Source organism: Lichenostomus cassidix, chromosome 15, assembly GCF_008360975.1.
Source record: "Lichenostomus cassidix isolate B80296 chromosome 15, HeHo_3.0, whole genome shotgun sequence".
Lineage (NCBI taxonomy): Eukaryota > Metazoa > Chordata > Aves > Passeriformes > Meliphagidae > Lichenostomus > Lichenostomus cassidix.
In genome coordinates, this window is record NC_139496.1 from 1,785,605 (window position 1) to 1,803,060 (window position 17,456).

The window sequence follows — 17,456 nt, forward strand, 5'->3', positions numbered from 1 at the left end:
GCTTTTCCAGCTGTTGGGGTCATGCATCACTCGTGGCAGGGAGAGGGGGTGGATTCTCCTGGGGAGAGGGCACCCAGCAGTGGGGCAGGAACTGTGGTGGCTGAGGAGATATGACCTTTTTCAGCCTCCCACGAGCATGGAGGGGAAGAAAAAGTACGAAAAAGGAAGATATTAGTTAAAATCTGGCAGTGACTTGTGTTAAATTGTTCAGATTTTCCTGCAAAGATCCCACTCTGGGGAGGTTTTTGATGCAGTCAGGATCGCAGCACAGACACTAACACAGGGCTGGGAATGTACATCGTGGGGTTTTCTCCTAAAGACCCCCTGCTTCCTTTTGCGGGGGAACTGAAGTTTCCCAACTATTGCTGTGCGATGCTCTGGACACCAATTTCCCGGGGCTGAACCTTCGCCCCTTGGCAGGGTTTAGAAACCCAAGCGGCCCCCGACCCGCTCCAACCAAGTGTCTGAAATAGCACCTGGATGAGGGGATTGTCGGGCCAGTTCACATGGCAAGTGAGAATCCCTGATCAGTGACACCCAGGGGCACCAACGCCGCCCGCAGCACCGGTACAGCCGGGAACACCGGCGGTGCAGGTGGCACCGGTGCAGCCGGTAGCACCGAGACAGCTGGTGGCACTGCTAAACCGGCGGCACGGGCGCAGCCGATGGCACCGGTAGTGCCGGAGATGAAGCGGGTGGCAGGGACACGGTCGGTGTCCCCGCAGCCCGGAGCGAGGCTGTCCCGCCGGGTCCCGCCGGGCGGTGCGGGCGGTGCGGCCCCTTTAACGCGCGCGGGCGGCGCGGCCCCGCCTCGCCCCGCCCCGCCCGGCCGGCTGTGGGGCGGCCTTAGGGACCGAGCGACCGACCGAGCGACCGCCGCCTCCCGCCGCGCCGGGGCGGGCCGGCCGGGGCTGGGCAGGGCAGGGCTGGGCAGGGCTGGGCGCTGCGGGGCCGGCGCTGCGGCGAGGGGCGGCCCGGCCCCACGGACGGACGGACGGCGCGGCTCGCAGCCCCATGGCTCTGGATTTATAAACACGGCGCAGATGGCGGGGCCGCGTCCCCGCGCCCAGCGCTGCCCCGCCGGCCGCTGAGACGGGAGCGGCGGCGGCGATGGGGGGCGGCAGCTGCCGGCGGGATTAGGTGAGTCGGGCGGGGGGAGCCCCGGGGAGCCCCGGTGCCGGGCTGCGGGCGGGGAGCGCTGGGGGGCCGCTCCGCTCTGCTCCGCTCCGCTCCCCGCAGGTGGGGAAAGGCGGCCGCGTTACGTAAAAATGAAAATGTGCCACGGGAGCTGCTCGCCGGGGAGAAACTTTCTTTTTTTTTTTTGTTTTTTTGGTTTTTGTTGGTTTTGCTGTTTTTGGCCTCAAGGGAACGCGCCGCCCGGGAGCGGCGGGCTTTGGGAGCGCGGGGGAGCCCCGCACTTGGCAAACTGGCGGGGACACCCCTCTGCGGGCTGCGGGCACCCAAGGGCCTTTTTTTACTCCCCTTCCTCTTTTTTTCCTCCGTTTCTCTCAATCCCGCTGTGTTTTCCGGCTGTTGCCCCCCGCGCGTTGGGAGCCGGTGGGTTCGCGCTGCCCGGCAGCCCGGGGCGATGAATGAGCAGCCGAGGGTCACCGGAGCGGCTGGCAGAGCAGCCCTGTGCCCCGAGCCGTGTCACTGCCTGCCGGGGCCACGGCCGGCTGCGGGCACAGCGAGAGCTGCAGGGCTGCCTTCTCGGCGGTGTGCTGTTCACTGTGTAAATATTTACGGGGGTAACTCAGCCGGTGTCTGCAGGCAACAAGTGCACGTTTCTCTGAACCCCAGCTGCGGTCTCTGGAGTGATTGCTTTTTTTCTGTCGATTCCTATAATTTCCTGTTCCCTCTTCTCCCTCGGCCCTTCCTCCTGCTCCCTGCCCTGACAATGCACAAAGAGTAGGCTGCAGTGGGTGCAGGCAGCTGCCTGCCATGTGGGCTGCTGCCAACACCACTGAAGCAGCAAAACCTGCAGGACTCGGGCTGGGGCTGCCTGGGGCGCGGGGCCGTGTTGACCCAACAAACCCATCCCTCCTCGCAGCGCTTTGAACCCTGTGCGAGCCCAGCATGCCTGCAGGCACTGCTGCCTGCGCTGGAGGCTGCGTCTGCTCCCTGAACTTTGTGTTTTGGGTCAGCTCAAGAATGCGCCGGAGAGGACAGTGCTGCTGGAGGTGATCTGTGCAGTGGGTGTTTCCTAACCCGTTGGTTCACAGGCATTTATGGTTTGAACTCTTTCGGCGACCTCTTCCTCAGTATTCACACGAAGCAAAGGTTGGGGCTCGGATACCTGAAAATGTCAGGGTTTTGCTGAATCTGGCGTTTTTAATCAGAGTTTGGTGGATGTGATATTGTTCCACTGGTATTCCTTGGCTGTATGGGGTGAGAGTTTTTCCATTTCCATTTTCCATTTAGCATAGAGTTTTTACACCAGCAAGTGTAAGTTTGCCGTGTGCTTTACTGATAAAGATTTGATACTATTACTGACTCACAAGAAGAACCAACGTGAGTTGAGATGACTGGGTGAGCATTTCCCTCTCTTCTGGAAGTGGTGACAAAACTGCTGAAGGGCTCTAGTAAAGCTGTGCATTCCTGGATGGTTTTAATGAAATCGCACTTAATTCTCTGAGTTTCACTGCTGACTCGTGGGGTGACTTTGGGATTTAGCTCCAGCCTCTGGGTCTGCCAGCTCTGTGCAGGACCTGTGCCTTGGGTGACAAATTACAGTGAGCAAGGCTCGCAGAGTGTGTTGGGGTTGAGTCCCACGATGCCGTGGGAGGGAAGTTTTTGAGTGTGACAAATATTTTATAACTTTAGTTGAGCGAGTTTCAGTGTGAGAGAGACTCTTGCAAAACGTGTTTAGTTTATTGAAAGCAAATGCACTCAAACCTCGGTTTGTTGTTGCCAAAAGGGAAAAAGTAGAAGCTATTTTTGGTGTGAGAGAGGAGATGGGGCACGCACATGTCTGGGGCAGGAAAACACTGGTACTTTGTTCTTCTGGCTTCATGTGGGTGGTGGTTTCTGTTACTTAGCTGTGTGTTTCTGCCAAGTTGCAAAACATACCTGGTTCTGAAACCCCTGCGGAGGTCAGGGCTGGCTCTGCGGGGCCGCATGGGAACGCCTCCCACGTCAGCATCTCCAGCCCTGGAGAAGTGGGTGGGTGCTTCTGCCTTCACACCTTTGAGCTCCAGGGAGGTGACTGGCATTTTTTTTGCGACAGGATCTGCACTGAAACCATAAACTTGTTTCATGCAAGCCACCAACCAGCTGCTGCTTGGCAATACCTTTCACTTGCTGATGGCTGTGGTTGGATGTGAACCAAGCTGCCTCCAGTGGAGGTTGTACAGTCCCTGGAGCCATCCTGTGCTAAATCCAACGAGGGTTTGGTTCAGGCCAAGTTCACATCTTGTAATTAGGAGATCCAGTCTGGTAGAGGCAGTTTTGTTATGATTGGCAGTGATGGTGTGCATGCAGCTGTGCTGATAGCTGCACGTGTTGAGAGCTACTTGTCTCATCTCCACGGCAGCTCTGGACTGCACTAGCTGGAATTGGGTCATAGGAGATATCTTCATCTTTTGTGACATGGCTGTGAATTATTTGTCCCCTTGATGGCTCCCAGTGTTCCTCCCACTGCTGGTTCTGGTTTTTAGTGGTCTCTGCTGAAATACAGTCCTGTTTGCAGTCTGGTTTTCTTGGGAGGAACCTGTTTGAAGCCAGCTATAATTTATGTGCCTGAGATACTGTCATCTTCATGGCCCTGTGGGGAGGAGGAAAGTTACGATCTTACCAGTTTCTAGATGAGTAGGTACAAAAGCAGGATTAAATCGGTACATTTTCAGAGGTGGGTTTTGAGTGGCTGATTTGCACAGTTGTGAAGGGAAATGGGTTGGAGAGGACCTTTGGGGTGCAGTACTCCCCATCTCTAACCCAATGTCTCATTCTGACCAGATCACTTCACAAATCAGAAAGCTGAGGCCAGTGGGGTTATATGAAGTTCAATGTGTCAGAGCAAGTCTGCTGGAGAGCTGTTGAAGAGGAGTCTTTTCTCCATGAGTGCTTTGCTTGTTCAGTGTGAGGGCTTGTTACTCCCAGTGGCAAAGTGCTGGTTCCCCCCTGGGTTTTGTGCCTGTGAGCAGTGCTCCCCAAATGCACACCACGGGCTAGCTGCAGGGGTACGTGAGGATGGAAATCCAGGGCAGTGTGTTCTTAAGAGCACCGTTATTTCTGTGCAGTTGCATTTGTGTGAACTGTGGCTCGATTTCTTCACTGAGAGTTTTCAACGGAGAGTAGGGTCAGCTCTAATGGAGCTGGAAATGAGGTATAGCAGCACTCGGTCGCCTCTCTGATTAGTGACTGAGGCTTTTGCAGCTGCTTAAGGATTTGGGCATCATGAGGTCATGGATTCTCATCTAGGCTGCTGTGGCACAGGCTCCTGTTCAGCTTTGAAGGGCCCTTGCTGTGTATCGACATAGGAAAGCAGTGGAGAATTGCTATTTATGGCTGGGCTTGTGCTGGCACACAGGTGTCGAGGTCTCTGATTTGCCCTGTAATGTCAAGGGATAGATCTTTGCACTGCAGTAGAAAATGGAAATGTGTATCATTTAATGAGCAAAGCTAGAGCAGAGATGCTTCCTAAAAAAGGATTGAAGAGGGAGCTGGAGCTCTAGAACAGAGGGCAAGAAAATGCCTGTAAGAGCTTGGTCAGAGAGGAGGGATGGATCTGATAGGAAGGGAAGGAGGGCAGAAGAGCAGAAGGAAATGAGTGATTTGTCAGTTTTGGGAAGTGATCCCTGACCTGAGCATGAGGCAGCAGCGGGACTATACTGGGAATTGAGAAATCTGGGTTGCACCCCCAGTCCTGCTGCCTACCCTGCTTGTCACTTCCCTTCTCAAGGCTACCAGTTCTCCGTTCCTGCCAGCCTGCCTCGGCAGCTGGAGTCCCTCAGGGGTGTGGGCTGTTCCTTATTAAAGGCAAGCAGGGTGCTCCAGGAGGGGGTCTTTCTGGTGAGCAGGCAGTGCTCGCATGGTAGCAGCTCCCCTGCCGTCTTCATGATGGGAAGCTGAGAAATGTGACCTGGGTGAGGTTGGGATGGCGAGAAGAGGCACTGATCGCTGCAGACCCTGCTGCCAACAGTGTGTGCTTGGCTGCTGATCCAAATCTGGCTTGGAGAGGGCCAGAGAGGAGCCCTGCCTGCAGGACAGAGGTGATGGCACTGGAGGAAAAGCGTTGGAGGTGGGTGGCCGTGACTGTGATTGTTCCCACAGTGCCAGGGCTGAAGGGGATCTGGGCCGCGGGGAGAGCACAGCAGTTGGCATGGTTATGTGCCTGCTGGGTGCATGGAGGATGCTGATAATGGTTAGTGCTCTCTTTATTGCTGCGGAGCACTGAGCAAACATTAATGAATGTAAAGGATAGCAGTTCTGTCTAGTTACAGAGAAGGGAAGTTACTCCAAATTAACTTTATGATCCGTGAAACTGAAGGTTATTTAAAAAAATAATAACATAAATGGAAATGCTGAAGTTTTTCAGAGTCGCTGAGTACGCTGCTTGTTGTTTAATGCCTTCCATTTTTTCACTCCAGTCTGTGTTTTTGGCTCGGGAACAAATTACAAGCAATATCAGCTTACGCTTGGATTTGAACCCACATTGCTCTTAGTCAGCTGAAATATTTCCCCTTATCGCCGCTCCCATAATGTTTATTTTAGACCGGATAGCATCATGGCTTTTCTGCTCGCTGTAGGGAAGAAGCCAGTCTTTGAAATAGCCCAGCACCTTGGAAAGAAATGATCTCAAAGCCAGTTTGGTTTCTGAACGAAGTACAGCTTAATTTTCCACCAAGAGGTTTATGCAAGGCTGTATCCCAGAATGTTTTGCGGCATTAAAAACCCAGGAGGTGGCAGATGGATGAATTGCTGACAGATTTAAAATTGTACGACAAACATAAAGCATTCAGACATGAGGCCACGGCAGGAGGAAGGTTACAGGGAGAAATGGAGGCAGAAAGGTCGAATAAGTTATTCTGGGCAGGAGATGTGCAGGCAAAGACAGACTCCAGTGGGCTCAGCCTGTGAGGGGAAGGGAATCCTCCAGCAGGAGGGATGTGTTGAGGAGTGTGTTCCCATCAACGTGCAGGGAACCCTTTGTGTCCTGGACCAGTGGTGGGAGGAAGATGATGAGGAGGAAGGGGGCCAAGCTCAGCCTTGGCAGCAGTGATGAGGCTGGGAGCAGGGTTGCCCTGGGAGGAGACAATGCAGTGGGGTCCAAACAGCTTCCTCTTGTGGGAAGTGCTCTGATAGAGAGTGGCAGCATGCAGGGAGGCTGGGGATGGTGTGGGTATTGTCTCCGGAGGCTGCAGGCCTGGCTGTGCCTCTCTGGCTGGGTGGTGCGTGTGTCCAGGGAGGGAGGCAGAGCCGGCAGGATTTCCTCTCTGCGGCGCTGGCTCCTGGGTTAATAACTAACCAAGCAGTCTAGGTTTATCCTTTCATTGTGGAAGAGAATTATTTACATAATACCACTCCACGTAATCTTTATTTAGCATTGTTTCCCTGGTGTAACACTGGACAGAGTGGCGGTGCCCAGAAGTGCAGTTTTGACCCGAATATGTGGGAAGTTAACTCTTCCAGCTGGGTGTGCTTCTCCCTGCCTGCTCAGGCTGTAAACTGAATAAATACTCCAGTGGCGTGACCATCTACCATGGAGTTTTTGGGACTTCTGTGTCTTCTAAACCCTGTTTTCTGCAGGCTCTGTGCTGGTACCTGAATGTTGCCTACCAGCTTCCTAAGCAACACAATTTGGGTTTGTCCTGTGCATGTTAGGGCAAGAGAATACTTAGCAATGTGCTCTTCCTTGTCTCTGTGTTGAAGAAGGCAGAAGGAAAGAAATGTGTCAGCCCGTGGGTGGAGGATGACAGGATTTGGGAAGGTTCCTGGTGCAGATCATCCCATCGTCTGTGTTCAGTCCCTCAGGACTTGCTGTCTCCCAGGTGGGCAGGTTTCATCCTCCTCAGGGAGTGTTTAATTGCAAGGTCTGGAGGCTTAGGTGGTTGTGTAAAGAGCTGGGGCCTGATTATTGCAACACAGTGTGGCGAAGGACTGAACCCTGTGCTTGGATGTCGATGGGATGCGGTGGGAGAATTGAATTGGTGAGTAGGATGGCAAAGTCAGGCTTTCTGAAAATCTGCCTGTGCCTCCAGCCGTGCAGTGCTGGCTGGAGAGGGTGGAGGGTGTCTTTTCCTCTACACTGCGGGATGTGTGGGCTTCTCACAAGCTGTGGCAAACAATGGAAAGTTGGCTTTCTTCTGGAAATATTTTAAAACCTTATAAAATTATTCCAGCGGCTAGATTTTTATAGGACCAGATCTCAGCTGCATGGTACTTGATCATTTCATAAATAGCTCAGTCTTTGGCCTCTGCAAGCTTCCCAACACTTACCTGCAGTGCTGCAGAAACCCTGGTGGTTTATCAGTGGCAACACCTGGCTCTTGGAGCAGAAGTGTTTACTGCTGAGGCCGCGTGATCTCTCTGGGCTCCTGTTGCAAGGAGCTGGTTTTGGAAGGCTGTGAGTCCCCAGTGATTTACACAGGATTACCTGATGGTGCACGCAGAGTCTGGGCTGGATATTGGCTCGTGGTGCTTCTCCTGCCAGCCTTGCCAGAGGGCTGTGCGGATCCTGTATCGGTTTATGCTGGTGATACGGACATTACTGGCTCAAGCCTGAAACTTGCTGGAACAAAGGTAACTTGTTCACACCCTCTGTGAGCCAATTACACCTGGCAGGGTGAGTTTGCGTTGGATCAGTGCTGAGACTGTGGCTCTTAGCGTTCCTGATCCACTGCTTGAAGGCCTAAAGCTTTGTCTACTGGCTCTTCAATCCCATGCCATAACCATCATGCAATTTGTGATACCATGTGGTGTGTAAATCTTGGTTGTGTAACAGGGCAGCAGTTGCTACCAGAGCTGTGTGCTCGGGCAGTTTCTCCAGTCGTTTGGTGGGGGTGTTTTTCCTACATCTGGACCTTAGATAACTGTGCCCCCTCTTCTTTGGCACAAGAGTTTCATGTGTTTTGCAAAGGGGATGACTATTTCCTGTTGGAAAGACTTCCTCGATCAACTCCTTATTTTTCTGTGGGTACCACATCATATAATTCAGTTCCATTAATAAACTTTTCAAGCTCCATCTTGAAAGCAGCTACAACTTTCTTTTTTTTTTCTGCTTTGCTGCAGAGTTTCAAGCTCATGCCAGAGTGTCAGCTTCATTTCTAGGTCACCAGTCTGCCCTTTCATTTCCCCCTCACGCTCAAGTTGGCCGGCTTGTTTTGATTTGGTAATATGTGAGGTGGTGTCCACAGACAAAACCAGGCAGGCCAGTGAAATTCATGTTTCCCTGCAGCCTTGTTCCTGTTGTGTGTGTGAATAATAATTTCCAAATGCTAGACCAGAGGTGATTAAAAACTGTCAAAGAAATAAAACGCAGCAAAGTCTACATTACAGGAATCTGTGTGTTCAGTGTTTTGGGAAAACTCTCTGAACTGACGGTGGAAAAAACCTTCAGAATTCTTATTTAAAAGGCTTTCTAGTCTTAAATGTCACATATTCGGGAGGTGCTGGTGAGGCAGCCTGAGCATATCCAGGCTCTGCAGGAGGTTGGTTGCTGCTGTCTGGGGGGGACCTGGAGACAGTAGCACTCTCTTTCTGTGCTCTGCCGAGTTGTTTGGGATCCAGAGCTACAGTTGAGATATTTTTGCATGCTGTGGGCACAGGCACCTGGGCAGGCAGCTCAGCAGCACGCTTGTGGCTGGAGCTGCTGAGCGTGACTGGCAACGGGTGGAGGGGTAAAAGGCTTCTCTGCAGCCTGAGTGGATGCTTGAGTGGAAACAAGGAGCTGAAAATCTTTCTGAGGAGCGGCACATGGTGTCTGCTGCTTGCTCTGAGTGAGTATGAGTGCTTATTTTTTACTGAGCTGCAAGGCAATGGGTGTTCAGAGGGTTTTATGCAACTCCGGTGTTGGGACTGTGAAGCAATTGTCATGTCATCAGTGAAGATGTGTTGAGCATCCTTATTTTTGGAGCAAATGATCCTGCTGACAGCATGTATAGGAGGTGTCAGCCAGCCCTTTTTTCTTCTTCCTATTTTTTTTTCTTCATTTGTAGGTTTTAGTCTAGGCTTTATTTTGATATCTTGACAAGGGTGGCTGCTAAAAAATGGTTGTTTTTATTTTTATTTTTGATGTCTGCGTGTCTTGAGATGCCATGATTAGAGATGCACATAAAGAGCTGCTGTGGTTTTGGTCCAGAACCCAGCCAGCTGCCAGCAGCATTCCTGAGGGCTGTGTGGTGTTGGAGTGAGAAACACTGCAGGGTTTTGGGTTTTCTCCAGCATTATGAAACAGAAGTAAAGAGAGAAGTCAGCATGTACCTTAAGGGTTGTGTTTTTATTTTAACTCTCTCACTGTGGAGAGCTGAGGTTTGCATCTTCTCCACTGAGACCAGTGCTCGTGAAATCTAACGCACTTCTGTGAATGTCCTTAAACTCTGCCAGCAGCAGAGGAGGCTGAGAAATGGGGAATTTGCTTTGCCCGGAGGTGGAGGAGTCATTCTGCAGAGGCAGACACAAGCACCCTGGTTGCTCCTGTTTCCCCTGCCAAAGGCGGTGTGAGTTTTGGTGTTTCAATGAGACAAGAGCTTGAAGCTCCATCTGTGTCTTTTTTTTTTTTTTTTTTCCCCCATTTTGTTCAGTTGTGCTTTTTAAATGTCTGTGGATTTCTTCTCAGCAGGAGGTTTCAGTCCCCACACAATGTATTATTGTGTTTGCCTCGCTCTAGTTCCTTGTTTTATGCGGAAACACCTTGAACCTTTGGCTGAGTTGGAAGATGGGTGCAGAGTCAGGCCCATGGCTGTTCCGGGAAGAACATGTCTGTGCACGACTCCTCAGCCTTGAGTTACCCGATTGCTGCTCCAGGCACACCCCTGCCTTCTGATCAGTGTCCTTATTTTTGTTTTAGAGGCTGATCCCTAGGGTAAGAAGGCTGCAGCCAGAAATAAGTGAGTGTTCACACTTACCTTTGTGAACTTCTTGAGTATTTTGCCAATTAATTCTTAGATAACTGAGGCTAAAATATCTAGTGTAAAGGACACAGCCAGGAATGCTGCTATCCCTGCTGTTCTTCACTCATTCCAGTTTATGCAAAACTTGATAAAGGTGCATGTGCTGTCTTGGCCATTTGCAATCTGTTTTACAAAGCCTCTTAACCAGCAGAAAAAAATGTGTAAATAAATACAGCAGCTTCGCCTTGCAGCCTTGCCAAGTCCATTTGGTGTGTGTTGAGGAGGCAGAACAATTAGTTACAGAAGCAAATGGGTCTTCTCCATGTTCTGTGCTCCTGTCACATGGCCATCTCCCAGTTTTTTGGGAATTGTAACAGCAGAATATGTATCAAGCAACTATTTAAGGCATGTTCAGAAGAAGGGGGAAGGGGGAAGCTGACAGCTGAACATTAACCTACTGAGGTGGACCTGAATTGTAGTTTTTGCTGAGATTGGGGCTGTCAAACAACGGTGATTTCTGCTCCCTTTTCCACAACATCTAGCTGACTTCTACAGCTGTATTTCTGAGATCAGGGGACTTCGGTGGTAGTGGTGGTTGAAGGAGTTTGCCACCTCAGTGCCTCTCAGCGTGTTCCTGTCACAGTGCTTCTCTCTCCTGTTATTTTTGACCTGAGTAGTTGAATGAATGTCTTCACCAAGCAGTTGTGCTTTTGTTTAAGTCAACACTGCTTTGTTGGAAGCATGGGTGCTGCAAGGACAGATGTGGAACCAGGGGACAGACAGCCCAAAATCAGGGAATGATGGCTGTAGTTTACACGACTTGGTTGTGTTTCAAGCCTTTCTTTTGCAGGAGTAAATTTCACAGGCCTGAAATTCCCTTCTAAGGGGGAGATATTCCCCCCAAAATTATGCATAGACCTGTTTGCTGGCATGTGACGTGTCTCTCTTAATCAGGGGACAAACCAACTAGTTTTGCATCAGGTGATAGAGACCCTCAGGTAGGGTTCTGTTGGCATTCCTGCAGCAGCAGTTTCAGCTTTCAGTCATGCTCAGGCAGTTTGTAGCACTTCAGTCATTCTGCCATAGTCTGGGAAAGTCTGTGGCATTTGTTCCCATAATGAAGTGCTTGGTTCAGAATGGTGGTTGGGAATGTTCCTCCTCTGCAGGGTTTGGGCTTTTCACATCGCTGCTGCTTTGTGCTTGCTGCCTGCTGCACCACCTTTGTTCCTTGAGGCTTGCTTGTGCGCCCCGGGAGACTCAAGCAGTCTGTGCTGTGGCTGTGCCTTTCCAGGGAGAACTGATGAGGAGGAAAGTTGGGCAGATGCCATCCTCTGTGCTAGCTTCTGCACACATCAGTCCTGGCTCAGTGAGGCACCTGATGAGCAGAGAGTGAGAGGAGGGTCCTTTTCCCGAGGGAGTTTAAAACCGCTCTGCCACAGGAGCTTTGCTGAATTGCAAATTGCTTTTTCTCTCCCACTCTTTTCTAAATCTGCTGCTGTTCCTGAAGTGGCAGTAGATTTTACTCATGTGTGCTAGTGCATGGGTGAGAGTGTGCTGCAGAGTAGAGTTGTAAGCAACTGACATGATGTTGATCATAATGTAGCTAATGACACTTAAAATATTTGCTTGTTTGTAATATGCTGTGGTCTCTTCCCAGGCACAGAAATTGACAGACAAGCTTCAGCGTTATTTGGCATGGTGTTTGGAGAGATGGACAGCTTCCTGTCACTCCTTTGACAGATGGGCTTTGAATTTTTTAGAGAAAACAGAGCAGCTTCTTGGTTTTTCTCCCCACTCAAAACCAACCAACCAAAAGCCAAGTGGAGGGCAGCTCTCGCCTGCATTCTGTTTATTTCTACATGCAAATGCATCTTCTTGATGTGTCATTAACCTGGTTGAGCTCTGGTGCTATTTTTAGCAGCCTTCTGGTGCATGGACAGGGAGAAATTGCAATAAGCGTTTGTGAGCAGCAGCCCAGGGTGAGGGGGTTGGCACAGAGCCCAGCGTGTCCCCGGGGCAGCAGGTTCCTCCCTGCCCTGCTGGGGGGCCTGGAGGGGCTGGATGAGCTCCCCTGCCCCAGTCCTACCCAGGGAAAGCTGTGGAAAGCATTGCTCTTCAGTTCCTGTGGCCATGGTAACCGACTTGGATACATCAAACTTGACTAATTAACCTAATGGAGAGTCGTTTCCAGGCTGACTCTATCCCCTCAGATTTCAGAGCAGAACTTGTGTTGTCTGATCTCCCTGGACCTCTGCAGCCAGCACAGACTTTCTCAGGGTGGTTTTTTAAACGCATTTCTTTCTCAGGTCAGTTTGAGTTGGGGAGGATGGCTCAAATCGATATGGTGTCTTGGGTGCTTCTCTTGCTCTGTATTCCCCTCTCTTGATAATCTCTCAGATTCCCATGGTAGGAAAGTCCCAAACTCAGATCAAAAAAACTTGCTCTGATTTCTTCCTTGGGCTGGGTGAGGTGAAAGTGGATACTTTCCTGCCTCTCTCGTTTCCATACTGCAGGATCTCTGCCACCCTGACTTCCTGTTTAAAAATCTGTGAAATCCTCAGGCTTGAAACAAAACAGCACATCCCGGAGATGTCTGTGCACATCTTCAGGTTTCCTCATCTTAATGTACTAGTTCAAGGCATTGCTGCTTTGCACTGTTTCTCCTGGGTTTAATTATTATTTCAGTGATTGGAGCTGCAGACTGCAGCAGGGACTTAAGAGTTCAGCCTCAATTAAAAACCACCCTGTGCCAGGCAGATAGCAGCAGGCAGCTCTGCTATTCTCAAGTGTCTCCAGCAGTCCATCGAAACACCATGTGATCGGCTCGGTTGAGAAATCTGAGTAGGCAGAAAGCAGTTTCTGGGATAAACCTTGTGAGTGCTTCTCAAAATAGCCTGAAAGCAAGGTTTTGCTTTCCACAGCCACTCTTGGTCCTTGAGGCTGTTCAGAATTTTACGTGGATTACTAAATATTGTGAAGGTCTGATCTTCAAAAACCATAAGATCCCTTTTTTTTCCCCCCTCCTTTTTGATGCTGCCTCTGGTATATTTAAACTTAAAGGATTTGCATTTTCATGTCTTTGTAGCCTTAATTGTAAGTACTGGGACCTTCCTTACTTGCAGTTCCAGCTTTTTATATTTTTCAGCAAAGCTGATGACCTCGTGTTTGACCCTTGGAAACCTCTTGGGCAGCCCAGCAAACAAATGTGCTGTGAGAAGAGCACATGAGAGTAGCCTGAGCTGTAACACTGGTCAGTCATTGACCAGAACTCTTGTTTTTCTTCCTTTGAAGATGTGCTTAATGATTGGCATTGCAGCCCCTGCTGTGCTGGGCACCTGGAGGGGTTTGCTGGCTGCTCCCCGTGATGTGCAGGGTGATGAGGGAGGTGGCAGGGGGGCTTTAGAGAGTCCAGCGCTGTAATCAGGTTTTACTGGGGAAGAGATTGTCATTGATATCCCTGGGATTTGGCATCTATATAAATACACAAGCCAAGCTCTGTTTAAGTGTGTAGGTTCATGTCAGTTCATTAGTCTGGGAATGGGGCCGGCAGCATCCTAAGACCATGGTCCTTCCGTGGAATTTCTATTCCCAGTAAAACCCACAATCTGATGAGGTGGGACTTGCTGAGGGTAAATCCCTGTAAATGCTGGTGCAGCTGGAAGTGACTGCTTCAGACATGGCTGGTTTCAGGCCAGTTGAGAGACAGGGATAAAAACTGCGTGGCTAAAACTGATGGGAACTAGTGCCCAAGGGCCAGGGTGCTCTATGGATGACTGAAAGCTTGTGAAGCAGCTCTGAGATCTCAGAGTCGTGAGTTGTTTTTCCACCCTTATTTACTGTAATACCTCTGGATGACATGGAGCGTTCAGGAGATGCTGCTAAACTGAATTCTACAGCTGAATTCACACTGAAGAAATGAGAATTGCTTCTTTTTGTTGGGGAAAAAATAAATCTGCTTTTATCACATCCTTGTTATCCTTGCAGCTTGTGGCTTGGAAAATGAGAGAAAATTGATAGTGAGGGCTGACTGACATATGAAGAGAGGTAAGATCCTGACTTTCTGTGGTCCTTATTTCATGAACTTTCTGGTCCTTCATGCGTTTGCTGATGTGTCAGTGGAACTGAATTTTGTTGGCAAAAATGTGGTTTGAGTGGATATCTTAGATTAACTCTCAATTGCCTGCCTAAGGGTGATTTTGAGCAAGGTTTCTAGGAGAATCCCTGCTCTTTCTGTGTGTTTGGCTGTTGCTCCCCTCTCCCAGACTGGCTCTCTGCAGGAGGGGCTTCTCTGCCTGTGCTCTGTGCTCATATACTGTGTGGAAGCCATGAAAAATGTCGTTCAGATGACAGTGATTTGGGGTAGCTCTAGAAAATAATTTTCTGCTGGTGGATAGTACCAAACTATTTCCTTTCACCCACCCCCTCCCTTCCCCAAAACAAAAGAAGAGATGAAAGGATTCATTAGGAATTATTCACTCAGCTCTGCCGCCTGTCTGAGATCTGGCTGTCTGCGTTCATCCCCCAGCTCAGGGAAGGTCAGAGGGCATCTCCCTGGGGAGGATTTGCTGTTGACTGAATTGCACTCTGTCATTATCCTGCTGGATAACGAATGCAGTGGCCTCATTGGCACTGGCTTCAGAAAAAGCACGGTCATCTGCATGTGGCCTTGAGGTGAGAGGCGAAAACCTAAGGAGAGCAGTGTGGAAAACCTCATCTTGTGGGAAAGATACAGGACAGAGCCAGGCGGTTTGGCACAGAGGTTTACTTGCTGTGTGATGCTGAGCAGGTCTGTAGCTGCTCTGGACCTCTGCATTATCTTGTGTGGGAACACAGCACGAGGGTTTAAAGGACTAAACTCCATCTGATGGGGTGAAACTAGTTAAAGCTGCTCCTGTTTTCTTCAGTAGAAAATGTGGCATGTTTGTGATACAGTTTGAGATATTTTAATGAGACTTAAACAATTTTTTTTTCTTTGTTTTGTTTTCAAATAGGTTTCCTGAAAGAAAAACATACAAATCCCCCTGAGCTAATTGGTGTGTGACTTGAATTCAGCTGCTACCTTGGAAGAGCTTTTCCAGCAGCTGATCTGAAAACAGCCTTTCCCACAATATTGTGGGTTGTCAGTCAGTGCTAGAGGATCTTGAAGTTGCTGGTGGGAAGGAGAGAGATGTGTTTTGTTTGATATGCTTCATCTTTTAGTTCAAGTATCATAAAATACTCAGAGCTCTGTGAAAAAGACCCTAATGGAGAGAAGCTATCAGAGGGATGAAAGTCTTGGTGGCTGGAAATGAGTAAGAAACAGTACGGGTGCCAGAGCCCGTTGGGCTGGCTGAGGAAGTAGATAGACCTGAAGAAAATTTGCATTTTAAGCACCGATTTCAAATGTTACCCACTGCCTTGTGCCTTGATCTTCTGGCAGCCACTGGCTTAGAAGGGCTTAATGCTGTCCCCTTCCAGTGTGTGGTTGCACGTTGCTGAGCTGCACTGGGGGTGGCCAGATGCAGCTCTGTGAAGTATTAAGCTTCAAATGTTGGCCTTCATTGCCTTCAGGCTAAGTTGGTTCCCTGGAAGATGCTGTGATAAAATTGCTGGCCTAGGTAATTTGTGTCCTGATGATGAGCAGCAGAGAGGAGGGCAAGAGTTTGTGTGCCTGCTTATTGCTGTCATCTGTCTTGCAATCAGAAATTTATGAAATGGCCTTTTGTGTTACAGTGCAGGGCATGCGAGTGCATATTTAAGTGGTTAGTAAATACAGTTAGTTGCTAGATTGGATCAAATCACCCTCTTAAGAAATATAGACAGTGATGTTTCACATCTGGATGTTCTGACAGTGAAGTACAGGAGGAGGTGGTCTTAGTGACTTTAAAATCTTATACCCGAAGCAGGGCAATAATTATTTAAAATCACTATGATTCTCTGCTACCGGCATTAAAGGATATAAAATTACCCTGTGCTGTAGTAGACAAACAAAAAAAAATACAGCTGCCTGAAAAAAAAAATGCAGGACAAAGTGTGTGTGACTGGTTGTGAATCAGTTTTATTTCTTTTGGGGGTCTGACCCTCTGGATTCTTACCACTACAAGAAATCCTCCTTGGAAGGGCTGTTGTCTCCAGGCTGGTGCTCAGCTGAGTGATGCATGACCAAGTAGTAGCTTGTAGCATTTATGAACTAGGGCAGAAGTAGATCCCTTATTCAGACAGAGCTGTATAAGCCTTCAGTGTTCTATACTAGGCCCCAAATTTGCCTATGTTATAAATAAGTCTGTGGCTGTGTGCTTGTGTTTCTTTTTTTAAGCTGAAGGCAACCCCTTAAGCTCTTTTCTGCAGGTCTGTTCAAGCTGGGGCATGGGGAATTCCTAAGAGGATTATCATGGTTTACTTGATACAGAACTTGAACTTGAGCAATGGCTTATCTTATCAGTGATAAAAGACATGGAAATGAAGTTTACGTAACCGAAGAGGCCTTGAACTGTGGCTTTTTTTTTTTCTCTTCTGGAAACTGGAGTGACAGATCTCCTGAGTTCTTCCCTGCTCACAACTGCAGTGTTTATCTGGTGTGTACTGTCTGCTTACCACTGGCATTTATTTCCAGTGCTGTGTTTGGAGCTGTTCTCTGGGAAAAAAAGAAAAGGAGTGGAGGTGGAGAGCAGCAGAGGCTTAGTAAGAAGAGCTGTGGGCATCTTCTGCTTTTGCTGGAAAGCTTGGTGTCTCTCCTTGCTGGAGAGACTGGTGCCACTCACAGCTTGCTTGCAAACTCCTGCATTACACTGAGCTCAGCAGGTGATTTGAAGAACAGCAGAGAGCAGATCCACTTCACCAGTGGGCTGTGAGCACGGGGCTGCAAAGGCTTAAAAGTTGTGAGTAAACTTGACTCTGGGAATCGGAAAAGGCCTCGGAATAGATGAAGATGCCCTTTCTGTTCCCATTGGAAAAAGCAAATGAGTGGGGAGGGCCAGGAGGGATTTGGTGGCAAATAAATCCAATGTGTGCTGGTGTGCTGTGGCTCTGCTGACTGGTCACTCTGGCTCAGGGGGGATGCAGTGCCCAAGTCTCTGCATGGGCGAGGGAGCTGCTGCAGCACCCCAACTGCTGCTGCTGGAGGAGAGTGGCCTGAGCATCACGGCTCTGATCTCACCTCCCACCGACCCTGTTGGCCATGCCTGTGTGGGCTGGGCTGAGCAGCTGTGTGCCCAGCAGGGCTGCAGAGCAGGACAGGCCAGGCCACCTGCTCACCTGCCCTCAGCACAGCACTGGCTCCCTCTGGCAGCGTCTGCTGCCTCCCCTCTGCAGGGGGAAATCCACAATGCTCAGCAAACAGGCGTTGGGAGGAACAGGAGCCTTTCTATCCTGCCACGTTACTGTGGGTTTGCTTGCCCTGGTGTCCTACACCTGCTTTGCCTGTGCTGC

General features: G+C 49.8%; 1 protein-coding gene across 10 annotated transcripts in view; it reads left to right on the plus strand.

Annotated features, from left to right (window-relative positions):
- The first annotated feature begins 900 nt into the window (after window positions 1–900).
- Window positions 901–17,456, plus strand: part of NCOR2 (nuclear receptor corepressor 2) — a 222,112-nt gene continuing 205,556 nt past the window's right edge. For 9 of the 10 annotated variants that reach the window (XM_085075387.1, XM_085075396.1, XM_085075397.1 and 6 more), the window contains exon 1: window positions 902–1,140. The gene's annotated coding sequence lies outside the window, so the exon portion shown is untranslated. Of the gene's footprint in view, window positions 1,141–17,456 lie in introns of all 10 variants that reach the window. The other variant, XM_085075391.1, reaches the window with a different exon arrangement.